Consider the following 11,931-nt stretch of genomic DNA (forward strand, 5'->3'; position numbering starts at 1 on the left):
ACCAGGAGCTGGATTCGAGCTGTCCCATGAAGGATGTCGAGTGCTGCAGCGTCGGTGCTCGGATTGGACACAACAAGCCTTGGTAACAGCAACCCACGCAGAAACGAGAAAGGTGCTTCGGTGCAGACCAGCAAGGTCTGTGGGACTCACCACTTGGTTGGGAGTCAGGGCACATCTGGAGCAACCAGGGAAGCCCAAGGAAATACAAAGTTACCCCCTCAGGGATCCACCAGTCAACGGACCAGGGATCGCGAAGGGACCTCGAGAAGAAACACAAAATGGCGGCCCACAGGTCACTCGGAATGACCAGGTTGACAATCTTTGGTGGATTCAGTGCTCGAGGTGGGGGCTACAAGTGAGCCCAAGTACGACTTCAAGAGACGCCGAGAAGTCCATGCACTTGCAGAAATGCAAGGTGACCAGGAGTTCCGGTTCCACGCTACTCACAAGGGCTGCGGGTCTCAGCTTTGCTGGGGACTCTGGTCGGCCTGTGAGATGTCTGGAAATCCTCTTCCTGGGCTGCAAATACTTCAGAGTCCGGCGGGAGCTTCGGAAATGCAGACCAGCAAATTGCTTCGTTGGTGCCTGCCAAGCAGGGAGTCACTCCTTGACCCCAAGGGAGATTTCTTCAGTCCTCTAGTCTTGAGTAGAGCGTCAAAGTTCCAGGATTCAGCTTCAGAGTTTCGTCCAGGGATATCTAAAGTTCTGGTTACAGAGGTTCCTTACTTATACCTAAGGAAGGGGCTGGACTAGCTCTGGGGACCCACCTATGGGAGGGTTTGGAAAGAGGAGTGGCTACACCCATTTCCTTTTTCCACTTTCGTGCCAGAGCAGGGGCTGGAAGCCCCTGGACCGGTTTGAGCTGGACTGTGCACAGGGACACCAAATGTGCCCCCAGTGCAAGACTTCAAAGCACTCAGAGAGTGCTCCCACCCAGCCCCAATACACCTAAGCCTGTCTGGGAGGTGGTTACACCTACCTGTGACAGGAAACCTATTGTCCAGGCCTCCCCTGCTGCTGGAGTTTCGGTCAGAAGCAGGAGGCCAGACCCGTGTCTGTGGCTGCAGCATCCATTTTGTGATGCCAGGGCTCTGTTAAGTTTCTACCGGGTAACCCAGTGCTGTCATGTCTCTGCCTCTAGAAGGGTGGAATTCTACCCGGCCGCCAAAACTGGCGGGGGGGGGGGGGGTAGGATTCCAAAGCGTTTGACACCAAACACGACACGTTTCTGTTCAGCCATCCCAAAGTTAGCATTTACCGCAAGGTTATAATGCACATAGGAGTATGTGGTCAGGCTGCTTTACAAACTGCATCAGAGAAGGGTCTCCGAACCCTGCAGAGGGGCTCTGCTCATGCAGGGGCACCCCCTCACATAAGAACCAAGCAGTCTGCCTTCAGGATTGATAAGGCCTGCCATAGGAGTGACTTTTAGGTTTATATATGTGTGTGTATATATAGTGATATAGGTAACCTATATCACCGTAAGGGATGCATGCACCACCTTACCCAGGCTACAGTAGCAGACCTGTGGTGTCATTTTGGGTGGCTTTCCAGGGGTGACATAATACATGCTTCAGCCCCTGGTAGGCCTCTGGGGTACCTGTGCCCTGGGTACATAGTGTACCATATACTAGGGACTCACAAGGGTACCTCAGGATCCAATCTGTGGTGTACCTAAAGTACATGCAATCAATTTAGAGAGGAAGCAGCTGGGCTGGGGCCCTGAATAGCAGGGTCCCACCCAGACTAAAGTCGAAAAACAGTGAAACACCAGCAAAAAGTGGGGGTATACATGTGAAGCAGATCCTACTCTCTTACAGTAAGTGACCTCACTCTTTTTCTCTAGGATAGGGTAAGGGCCACTCCATCTATCTTGGAGTGCCCTTGGTGCCACTGGCTCCAAAAGCCACATGTGTTGCCCAGGTTGCAATTCAACCAGTGCAGCTTTTTGGTCATACCAGTGCTTCTGAAGCTCCTGGCTGGCCTCGAGATTCTTGGATGCCTCTTCCATGTACTCAGCCATTCTAGACCTAAGGCCAAGCACATAGCCCACAATGTCTTGCTTCGGTTCTTGGAGAGGCCTCTCCCAACCCTCTTTCACAAGACAGAGTGGTCCCCTCACAGGATGACCAAACAGAAGTTCAAAAGGGGAAAACCCTACTCCCTTCTGTGGCACTTCTCTGTAAGCGAAAAGCAGGCATGGCAACAGGACATCCCATCTCCTCTTGAGTTTTTCAGGGAGTCCTATGATCATGCCTTTCAATGTCTTGTTGAACCTTTCAACAAGTCCATTGGTTTGTGGATGGTATGGTGTAGTAAACTTGTACTACACTCCACACTCTTTTCACATGTGTTTTAGGTAAGCAGACATGAAGTTGGAACCTCTGTCTGAAACCACCTCCTTAGGAAACCCTACCCTGGTGAAGACACCCAGGAGGGCCTTGGCTACTGCAGGAGCTGTAGTAGTCCTAAGTGGAATTGCTTCAGGGTCCCTAGTAGCATGATCCACTACTACTAGAATTAACTTGCTCCCTGAGGCTGTGGGATGTTCAAGTGGACCCACAATGTCCACACCTACCCTTTCAAAGGGAACCCCCCCCCACCACTGGCAGTGGTATCAGGGGGGCCTTTGGGTGGCCACCTGTCTTGCCACTGGCCTGACAGGTAACACAGGAGCTTACAAACTCCTTCACCTTTTGGTGCATCTGGGGCCAGTAAAAGTGACTAGCCTTTCCCAAGTTTTGGTTTGCCCCAGATGTCCAGCTAGGGGGATGTCATGAGCCAAAGTTAGGAGGAACTCCCTGTACTTCTGTGGCACTACCACCCTCCTGGTGGCTCCAGGAGTGGGGTTTCCTACCTCACTGTACAGTAAACCCTCTTCCCAATAGACTCTGTGGGTACCACTGACCTCTCCTTTTGCTTCTGAAACAGCTTGCTGCCTCAGGCTTTCAAGAGTGGGACAGACTTGCTGACCCTGGCACAGCTCTTCCCTAGAGGGTCCCCCTGGACCCAAGAGTTCAACCTGGTAAGGGTCAAGCTCCATAGGCTCCGTTCCCTCTGGGGTGTCCAAGTCCTCTTCCTGTGGCGAGGGGTCACAAGTAGTTTGCTGTAAGGAAGCTGGTCCCCCAGTCTTCTTACCTTTTCTCTTGGTGGGGTGGGCTGTAATCCTACTTTTTCACCCTTCCTCTTGCTCTGTGCTCTTGTTTGCACACAGGGATACCCAGCATGGCTGCATGGGTTTTCAACTCCACCTCAGCCCAGGCTGAGGTTTCTAGGTCATTGCCAAGCAGACATGCAGCTGGTAGCTTTTGAGGGACCATTACCTGTTTCAGGCCAGTAACCACCCCCCCCCACCCCCACCCCCCACCCTAATGTCACCATAGCCATTGGATGATTAGTGGTAACACTGTCAGCATTGGTGACTGGGTAAGTTTTCCCAATCAAGTATTGCTCCGGGGAACCCAGTGTGTCTCTCACCATAGTGACACGGGCACCTGTATCCCTCAGAGCTTCTACCCTAGTTCCATTAACCCAGGGGTATTGTAAGTACTTCTTTAAGTTGGGTGGCCACACAGCTACAGTGGCAAACTCAACTTCCCCTTCTGAAACTAGAACTGCTTCAGTGTGCATCCTGATTTGCTCTGGGCTCACTGTTGATCCCATCTGTAGACTTGCCACCCCAGGTGTAGCTGTACTGGTTGCCTTAGGGGCCTTGTTGTGGGGGCAAGAGTTATCTACAGTTAAGTGTCCCAACTTCTTACCGTTGTTACACCAGGCCTTTGTGGGATCAAATTTCTTCCCCCTATAAGGTTGAGGCACATAGGGAATAGTTTGGGACCCATCCCCCTGTACAGGTTTTTGGGGTCCTTTGGAAGACTCAGACTTTTTATCTTGAGGATTCTCACCACCTTTTACCTGGGGAGGTTTTGTAACCACCTTCTTCTGGTCACCCCCAGTGGTTGTCCTTGTCACCCTAGTCTTGACCCAGTGGTCTGCCTTCTTTCCCAATTCTTGGGGAGAAATTAGACCTAGGTCTACTAAATGCTGATACAACTTTTAATTTGTGCAATTACTTAGTATATGTTCCTTCATAAACAAATTGTAAAGTCCAGTAAAATCATGCACATTGTGTCCAGTTAACCAACCATCCAGTGTCTTTACTGAGTAGTCTACAAAATCAATCCAGGATGGGTCTGGGTTTTGTGAGCCCCCCCTGAATCTAATTCTATATTCCTCAGTGGTGAGCCCAAATCCCTCAGAGTCTTCTTCATGAGGTCATAGGACCCTGCATCTGACACAGAGAGGGTCAGAAGCCTGTCTCTGCAGTTACCAGAGGACAGTTCCCACAGGAGTGCCCCCAGAGAGGTTTCTTTACTTTTCTCATGTCACAAGCCCTCTCAAAGGCTGTGAACCATTTGGTGATGTCATCACCTTCCTCAAATTTAGGGGTAATCCCTTTGGGGATTTTTGGATCATAAGACTGCTCTTTATCCTTATTATTTGTATTGCTGCCACCATTGATGGGTGCTAAACCCATCTCCTTCCTTTCTTTCTCTAGAGCCAGGAGTCTGGACTCTAGTTCTAATCGCTTGGCCAGCTTTGCTAAAAAGCTGTCCTCTTCACTGGGGAGTTCCCCAGTGTTTCCTCTGGGACCTGGTCCAACTATGTGGTCTGTAGGCCCCCAGAGGTTGATTCTTTGAGTTAAGGGTATGGGGTCCCTTTCCTCTCTAGGGATTATTGGAGGGGGGTCACTATCCTCCTCCCTTTCCTCATCTGACTGGTCATCACCATGTTCAGAGGGGTGGTCCTTTGCATACTTAGCCAGGAGCTCCTGGAGCTCTTGTTTGGTTGGATGCAGGCCCATTGTTATACCTTTTAGTTTGCATAAGGACCTCAATTCCTTGAAAGACAAGTGTAATTAAGGTGTGAGGTTGAGCTCCTCAACCAGGTCCTGCATGATATTACCTTCACTAATAGCTGGATTCTTTTGAGACATTCTAACCAGACCAGACAGTTGTAACCCTCTACGCTTGACTACAGTGACTTTTATTTATCTAAAATTCTAAGGGGACTTTAAGCAAGGCCCTGACAAGACTTTTAGTATTTTGGAAAGCCCAATTTAGAAAAATCTGAATTCTAAATGCAATTTAAGAGTTCTGTTGTGTGATCAGATGGTAACCAAGTAGTCCAACAAATGCAAGTTTGTATCCCACCACTGATCCACCAATTTAAGAAAGTGACTCTGTATATACTGCACCAAAGTAAGGTTCAGTGTGTACAGAGTCCACAGTCCCCAGAGGTTTGGCAGAGGTTAAAGTTAAATATAACCTTACTCTCTAAAGTGGTAGCTTGGTCGAGCATTAAGGCAGTATCAGAGGACAGTGTAAAGCATTTGTTGTACACACTCAGTCAGCAAATGGTCTCACACACTCAAGAACTGAACTCTAGGCCAATTGTTTTGTATATAAAAAATATATTGTTTTATTTTAGAACCACAAGTAGGTATAAAAATACTAATCTAGTTGAATACTTTCAAGTAGCAATAGACTTTTGAATGCAGTAGTTACAGTCGTTGAAATAGGCAACACAAGTTAAACACAATTATAACATTGAGCTCAATGGGAATTACTTTGCATAGGTTTTTCTTACTCAGGGTTGGATCCTGGATTCAGCCCTGGTGCATCTCCTGTAAACAGTTGAAAGAAAACGTTTTTGTTACACAGGCGATTTTTAAGGAATATTTGTATGTTTCAAAAATCGACACTTTCTGGCAAAAACCAGGCAATGTTATCCTATGGAGGAAACTTTGGTTATCGCAAAATCACAGTTGTAATTGCTTTGTAGGGTCAGTGCTGGGCACAAAGATCCAGCACTGGGATCTCTCCTGGTAACAGGTGAGTAATTTCGTTTTCGTTGATCGGGTGATTTTTCGTGTATATTTCACTTACACTTCAAGAGCCTTACCTGCAAATACACAATGATAGGATTGTAATGAGAGCAGATCAACACTTCATGCCAAAGGTGGTGTCACGGTTCCACATCAACCAGACAATTCAAATACCAAGTTTTTTCCAAAAACCTACCATAAGCACAGAAAGGGCGTTACACACACTGGATGCCAGGAGGGCAGTAATGCATTATATGGAATGGACAAAGGAGTGCAAAAAGACAAAGCAGTTCTTTGTATCCTTTGCCGGCAGATTTTTGGGGCGACCAGTTACCAAAAATACCATTGCACTAACCATACAACTCTGCCACAAACAAGCAGGACAACAGTTACAAGGAGCAGCTCATGCTCACTCAACAAGGAAGAAAGGAGCAACAATTGCGCTTCTAGCAAACACACCTATTCAAGACATTTGCCAAGCCGCAACATGGTCTGCAGTGCACACGTTCACTGAGCACTATTGTGTAGATATTCAAATGAACAAGGAAGAGCAAGTAGGACAGAAGGTCTTGCAACACATATTCAATAATCAGAGCTCATCTTCCACCCAGCCACCACAATAACGACAAACCGCTACAAAGTCTATGCACAGGATTGTGAATCCAGAAAGATTCACGCTGCAAAACATATAGTTTCTTACCTGTCGGTGTAGTTTTGCAGCTTGAAGACTTTCTGGATTCACTAGCGATCCCACCCTCCTCCACCAGAAAGATGAGACAGGAGGAAGAGGATTAAAACAGGAATAAGACTTTAAGAGTTAAAAGAAGAGAAAGAGTAACACACGACAAGAAAAAAGAATCCGACGATAACGACCAAAGGTGGGAGCTTCCGGAGGAAGCGCGTCAACGTCACGAAGGACAGCAAATGGTGGTATGTCGACGCGCACCTGGGCCACGGGGAAAATAAAAAAAAGAGAAAAAAGACTACAATTCCGGACCCAAACACAGGATGGCTGAACAATGCACAGCATAGTGAATCCAGAAAGTCTTCAAGCTGCAAAACTACACCGACGGGTAAGAAAATATACATTTGTTATTATGAACTCCACAGCACCATAATGGCTTTACTGAAAACTGGGGAGTTTGGTATCAAACTTCTCAGCACATTAAACCCACATTGATGCCAGTGTGGCATTTAATGAAAAATGCACTCAGAGAACATCTTAGCGATGCCCCCTGAAAAACGACCAGCCTCTGGTGGGTTCCCTGACAAACCTGCAACCACAAGACATGTTACTGGACCCATGGGGGTGGGAGCATTCGCTTCCTGGGCCCAGAAACAAAGCCTTTCCTGGGTGGAGCTGGTCACACCTTCCCCAGGCCAGGAAGAGCCATCTACGGCAGGGGAGCTTCAAAGACCTTGCCGCCTTTATAATGCATCCCCCTGCCTCTTCTGCTATCAGGAGCGGGCCCCCTTCCTGTCTCTCCTTTTCCGCGGGAAGATAGGCAAGAAACATTAGCCAGCCCGGAAGGTGTACCCACCTCTGCCAACCCCACCAGTCTGGTGGGAGAGGCGAGGTGAAGCCCACTCTTAAGTGCCCACCATCTTGCAGATGGCAGGCACTCTCCAATCAGGATTGGGGATTATGCCCACTCCCCCACGTGGGGTGAGCACACCAAGGGCGTAGTCGCCCTAAGGTTAGTAGCCCATTGGCTACTCATTGGCAACCTCAAGACCCATAAAACGCCCCCTAAATACAGTATATAGGGGGCAGCCCTGAACTAAAAAGAGAGATTCTCGCAACCTATGAAGGACGAAAGAAGATGCCCAGCAGAGGAGACTGCAGAGAAGAACTGACTTGGCCCCAGTCCTACCGGCCCCTTTGCAGTTTTCAGATATCCTGCGCCAAAGTCACCTTACCCTTCAAACAGCGACCTCCAGAACCCTTGGAAGGACTGACTGCCTTCAAAAAAGATAGGATATCCTGTGAACAGCAGGTGTGTTCAAAAGAAACTCCCAAGACAGACTCTGAGCCTGCTGAGGATAAAGAAACCCGATGCCTGGAACCACCACTGCACCCGATGCCTACGGCCTGAATCCAGGTGGCCCACCAGTCCCAGCGAGGTCCCCCAGTGCTGCAGAGTCTGAGTCTACCGTGGGTTGGCCCCTCCAGGACTCAATGATGTTGCCTGAAGCCTCTGCATGGAGGCCCCCCTCCCACCACGAGTGGCCTGGTAAAACTCCAACCTCAAAAGACACCCCTGCATCAAGCCGCCCTGCGCCCTGGAGAAGAGAACCCGAGGTGCACCTATGTTCCTAAGCCCTCCAGCTTACTTGCCCAGCTGTTGGTTCCTCCCAGAAGTCTTCCTGGACCGAGCATGCAGCCAAAATCCAAAACCGGCAACTCCTATTGAAAACAACAGGGCACCCGACGCCAAAACAGCACCCTGCACCCAGCCGTCCCTGCACGGCTGTGGGTGTACTTTGGGTGCTATCTCGGATCCTCCTTTGCCCTGAGCCTTTCACGAGGAGCTTTGCTCCCACAACCTGGAGGCCCCCTCTTCCCCATTGGATAACATTGGGCCTCAGCACTCTGCACCCGACCACACTAGTGCCGCTGAGGGTGCTTTGAGAGTGCATCCTTGACCCTGGGGGAACCCTGGTTCTAACCCCAGAATACCAGCTCCCACAACCAAGTACTTACCTGTTAACCAATAACCATATTTTCCCCATAGGAATACATTTACTTTTTTTCCTTAAATTGTTCTGTGTGGATTTGGTTTTGTAAGAGAACTTGAAAAACTGGAAATAATTGAAAACTACTTTACGTACCTTTTCTCTTGGAAATGTCCCAGTGTGATATCTAGGCGTATCACACTGAGTAGAAAAAGTTATCTGCAAAGTAATCAAAAGTAATCTAGCAGTAATTTCAACTATATTAAAAGTATTTACACATCTGTAACAGTCATTTTCATTCAGCTTGCGTTTATTGTTCAACTTGCCTTGAAAAGTACCATTTACACTTACCCGTGCCATGATTGCTTGGTTCTAGAAAATAAATGCAACCAAATAATATTTTTATACAAATCAAATTGGTCTGAGTTCAGTCTTTGAGTGTGTGACATCATTTGCAGATTGAGTATGTACAACAAATGCTTAACACTACCCTCTGATAAAGCCTTACTGCTCGCCCACACTACCACAAATGGAGAATAAGGTGCTATCTACTTTTACCTCTGCATACCTTTGGAGTTCCACTGCACTCTGTGCACTCTATACCTCATTTTGGTATGGTATATACAGATGCAGCTTCCTATACTTCTTCGATCCTTCTGTGTTTAAGGTGGGCAAGAGCATTCTCAAATATTCTTAAGTCACTGTCCATCTGGGTTCAGTCTCCAGATTTAGGAGGATGGATACATCCACGTCTACTCTGTTTTCCCAAAGGGTAATTAAACAGTTTATTAAAGGGCTCTTCAGACCTTTTCCACGTCTCCGGGATCCTCCAGTTCCATGAGAGCTTAACACTGTCTTCGGCCAGCTTATCTTACCTCCTTTTGATCCTATACATAGAGCAAACTTAAAATTTGTCTCCTGGAAGATAGTACTACTCCTGGCTCTGACATCCACTAGAAGAGTGAGAGTTATTTAGGCATTTACCATCGGGGAACCTTTTTGCAGATTCATTATGTATGAGTCCTAAATTCATTCCTTAGGTGCCTACTGACCTCCATTTAAATGAGCCTGCCATTCTTGCATCTTTCATTCCCAATCCACCTTCAACAGCAGAAAGATCATTACATTCTCTAGACTTGCATATATGTCTCAAATTCTATATAGACAAAACAAAGGACATGCACATATAAGACCAGATATTTGTATAATTTGGTCAACCATGCAAAGGCAAAGCCGTGTCCAAACAGGGCTAACTTGTTTGCCGTCAGTCTGTAGTGCTTTCAGTCACGCCAGAGCCAAGCGTCGTCTCCAGGGGAAAGTGTGTGTGCGTTCCACCAGGGGCATGGTTTCAACTGCAGCACTCCATGCTGCGGTGTCTTTAAAAGACATCTACCATACAGCCACCTGGAGGAGCAGGCATACATTGATGAAGCATTACTGCCTAGACATGAGCGCAGAAGCTGATGCAACAGTAGGACAGGCAGTGCTGAGAAATCGTTTCCATTAATGGTAATCCTGCTTCCTGCATGTATTTTATAATTTGTACTGCTTGCTATTCTGATTAAAGAATGTGAATATATCAAAGAGCCAATGTTGGAGAAGAAATTAGTTACTTACCTGTAACTCCAGTTCCTCAACATTGATATATTTTATATATTCACATGCAACCCTCCCTCCTTCCCAGTCAGTGGGTCATCATATTTATTCTTACATGTGTGTTTGAAATCTGAGCTATTATGGCCTCTAGGGGGAGTAGGAGAGCTTAAGCTTACATCTCATTGGCCGAAGTTTGGGTTCTTTCAAATGAGGTGGATGTGTTACTAAACATACCATGTTTCAGGCCAGTGGGCATTTTACTTTGTATGCTGTTTATTTTATACTGTATACTGCTACTTTAATGCACCGGGGATTCCCAGCCTGACAACGGGGAAGAATTCAAGCATGTGTTTGTATAAAAGATTCCAATGTTGGGGAACGGGAGTTAGAGGTAAGTAACTATTTTCATACCTCTTCTGATGTGCAGAAGATTGCTGAAATACTGAATGTTTTATCTAGGTGGTTTTGTTGTAACCTATGTTGAAGGCATGAACCATGTTAATTGATAGAACTCTTTAGCATCTGGTGTTTTCATTATTTTAATATATCAGGAGAATTATAACCATATAGTAATGTACAAACTGTCTCATACGATCTGTCATTACCAGAGTCCTAAACTATATCATTGTAGGTCTAAGTGCAGAACTAGAAGAAGTGCTTATGGAAGCCCAGTCACTGCAGGTCTCTCTACCAGAAATACAGGAGCTCTACCATATGTTATTCATGCAACAGCAGCAATTCGCTGATCAAACAAAGCACAATTCTTCCTTGTGGATCCCCAGTGAGAAGAACACAGTTGCAGAGTGCATAGAGGAACATGCTCCACAAAAAGAAGAGGTACCAACTAGTGTTTTTCTTTATTTCATTGAGTGCTTGGGAAATATGTATTTACCCTTTACTGTTGACCTTTTATGTTGGAGACACAATGGCAAAGCACTGAATAATGTATTTCCTGAACCATCCACCCAACCAAACATTGTCTGATTATCTCCGAGTGCATGTCAGAAAAATGTGTGACTTGTCTCAGACAGTTTTAAAGACATGATAGATGTGTGTTTTAGGCATGTGTGCTGTAGATACACATGCTTTGCATACTCCTGCCATCTAGTGTTGTGTCCGGATGTTTGCAAGTAGTTGTCTTCGAAGAAGTATTTTCCAGTCACAAGGTAAGGTGACTCCTCCTTTCAGTGATAGTGCACATGGGCATCAACTCCACTGTTAGATTGATTTCTTTCCGCCATCGGGTTCGGACGTGGTTTGCAGCGCTCTGGTTAGACACCGTCCTTCTGGATCCTCTCGGTGCGCAACACACTGTATTGTTTTGTATGCGTTTCACCATTCTCAGTGTGTCTCAAAAACACGAAAAACACTCTTGTTCGAGGCGTATGAGCTGCAGATCACACACTGTGCATAGATCACCATCTGGTGTTGGGCCCGGATGTTTGCACTTTGTTGTTGTATTGGACTAAGTCTTTGGAAGTCACAAGATAGATGACTCCTCCTTTGGACAATAGTGCGCTTGGGCATCGTCTTTTTCTGCCATCAGGCTCGGATGTGTTCGTCACGCTCCAGTTCGGTGTCGTTACCGTTCTACCTTTCGACGCGCAATCCTTCACCCATTCTTTGGTATTGTTTCAATCGCATTTCCCTATTGAAGCGCATCTCTACAAACTTGAATTCTTCTATTCCGGTTGTCGACACAGGCCTTCGGGCCTAGCCACGCCATTAGGCCTTTGGCTCATGGAAAGAACTCAGTTCAAAAAGTGTCCTCA

The 11,931-nt window shown here is 46.9% G+C and overlaps 1 pseudogene across 1 annotated transcript in view; it reads left to right on the plus strand.

The window, feature by feature from the left end:
• Positions 1-11,143, plus strand: part of LOC146866946 (lysine-specific demethylase 5B-like) — a 455,463-nt pseudogene extending 444,320 nt beyond the window's left edge. The window contains exon 11 of the transcript XR_014966744.1: positions 10,791-11,143. The product of XR_014966744.1 is annotated as a lysine-specific demethylase 5B-like (transcript). The remainder of the gene's footprint in view (positions 1-10,790) is intronic.
• Positions 11,144-11,931: the final 788 nt, after the last annotated feature.

The sequence above is a fragment of the Triturus cristatus genome, chromosome 1_2 (genome assembly GCF_964204655.1).
Source record: "Triturus cristatus chromosome 1_2, aTriCri1.1, whole genome shotgun sequence".
Classification (NCBI taxonomy): Eukaryota; Metazoa; Chordata; class Amphibia; order Caudata; family Salamandridae; genus Triturus; species Triturus cristatus.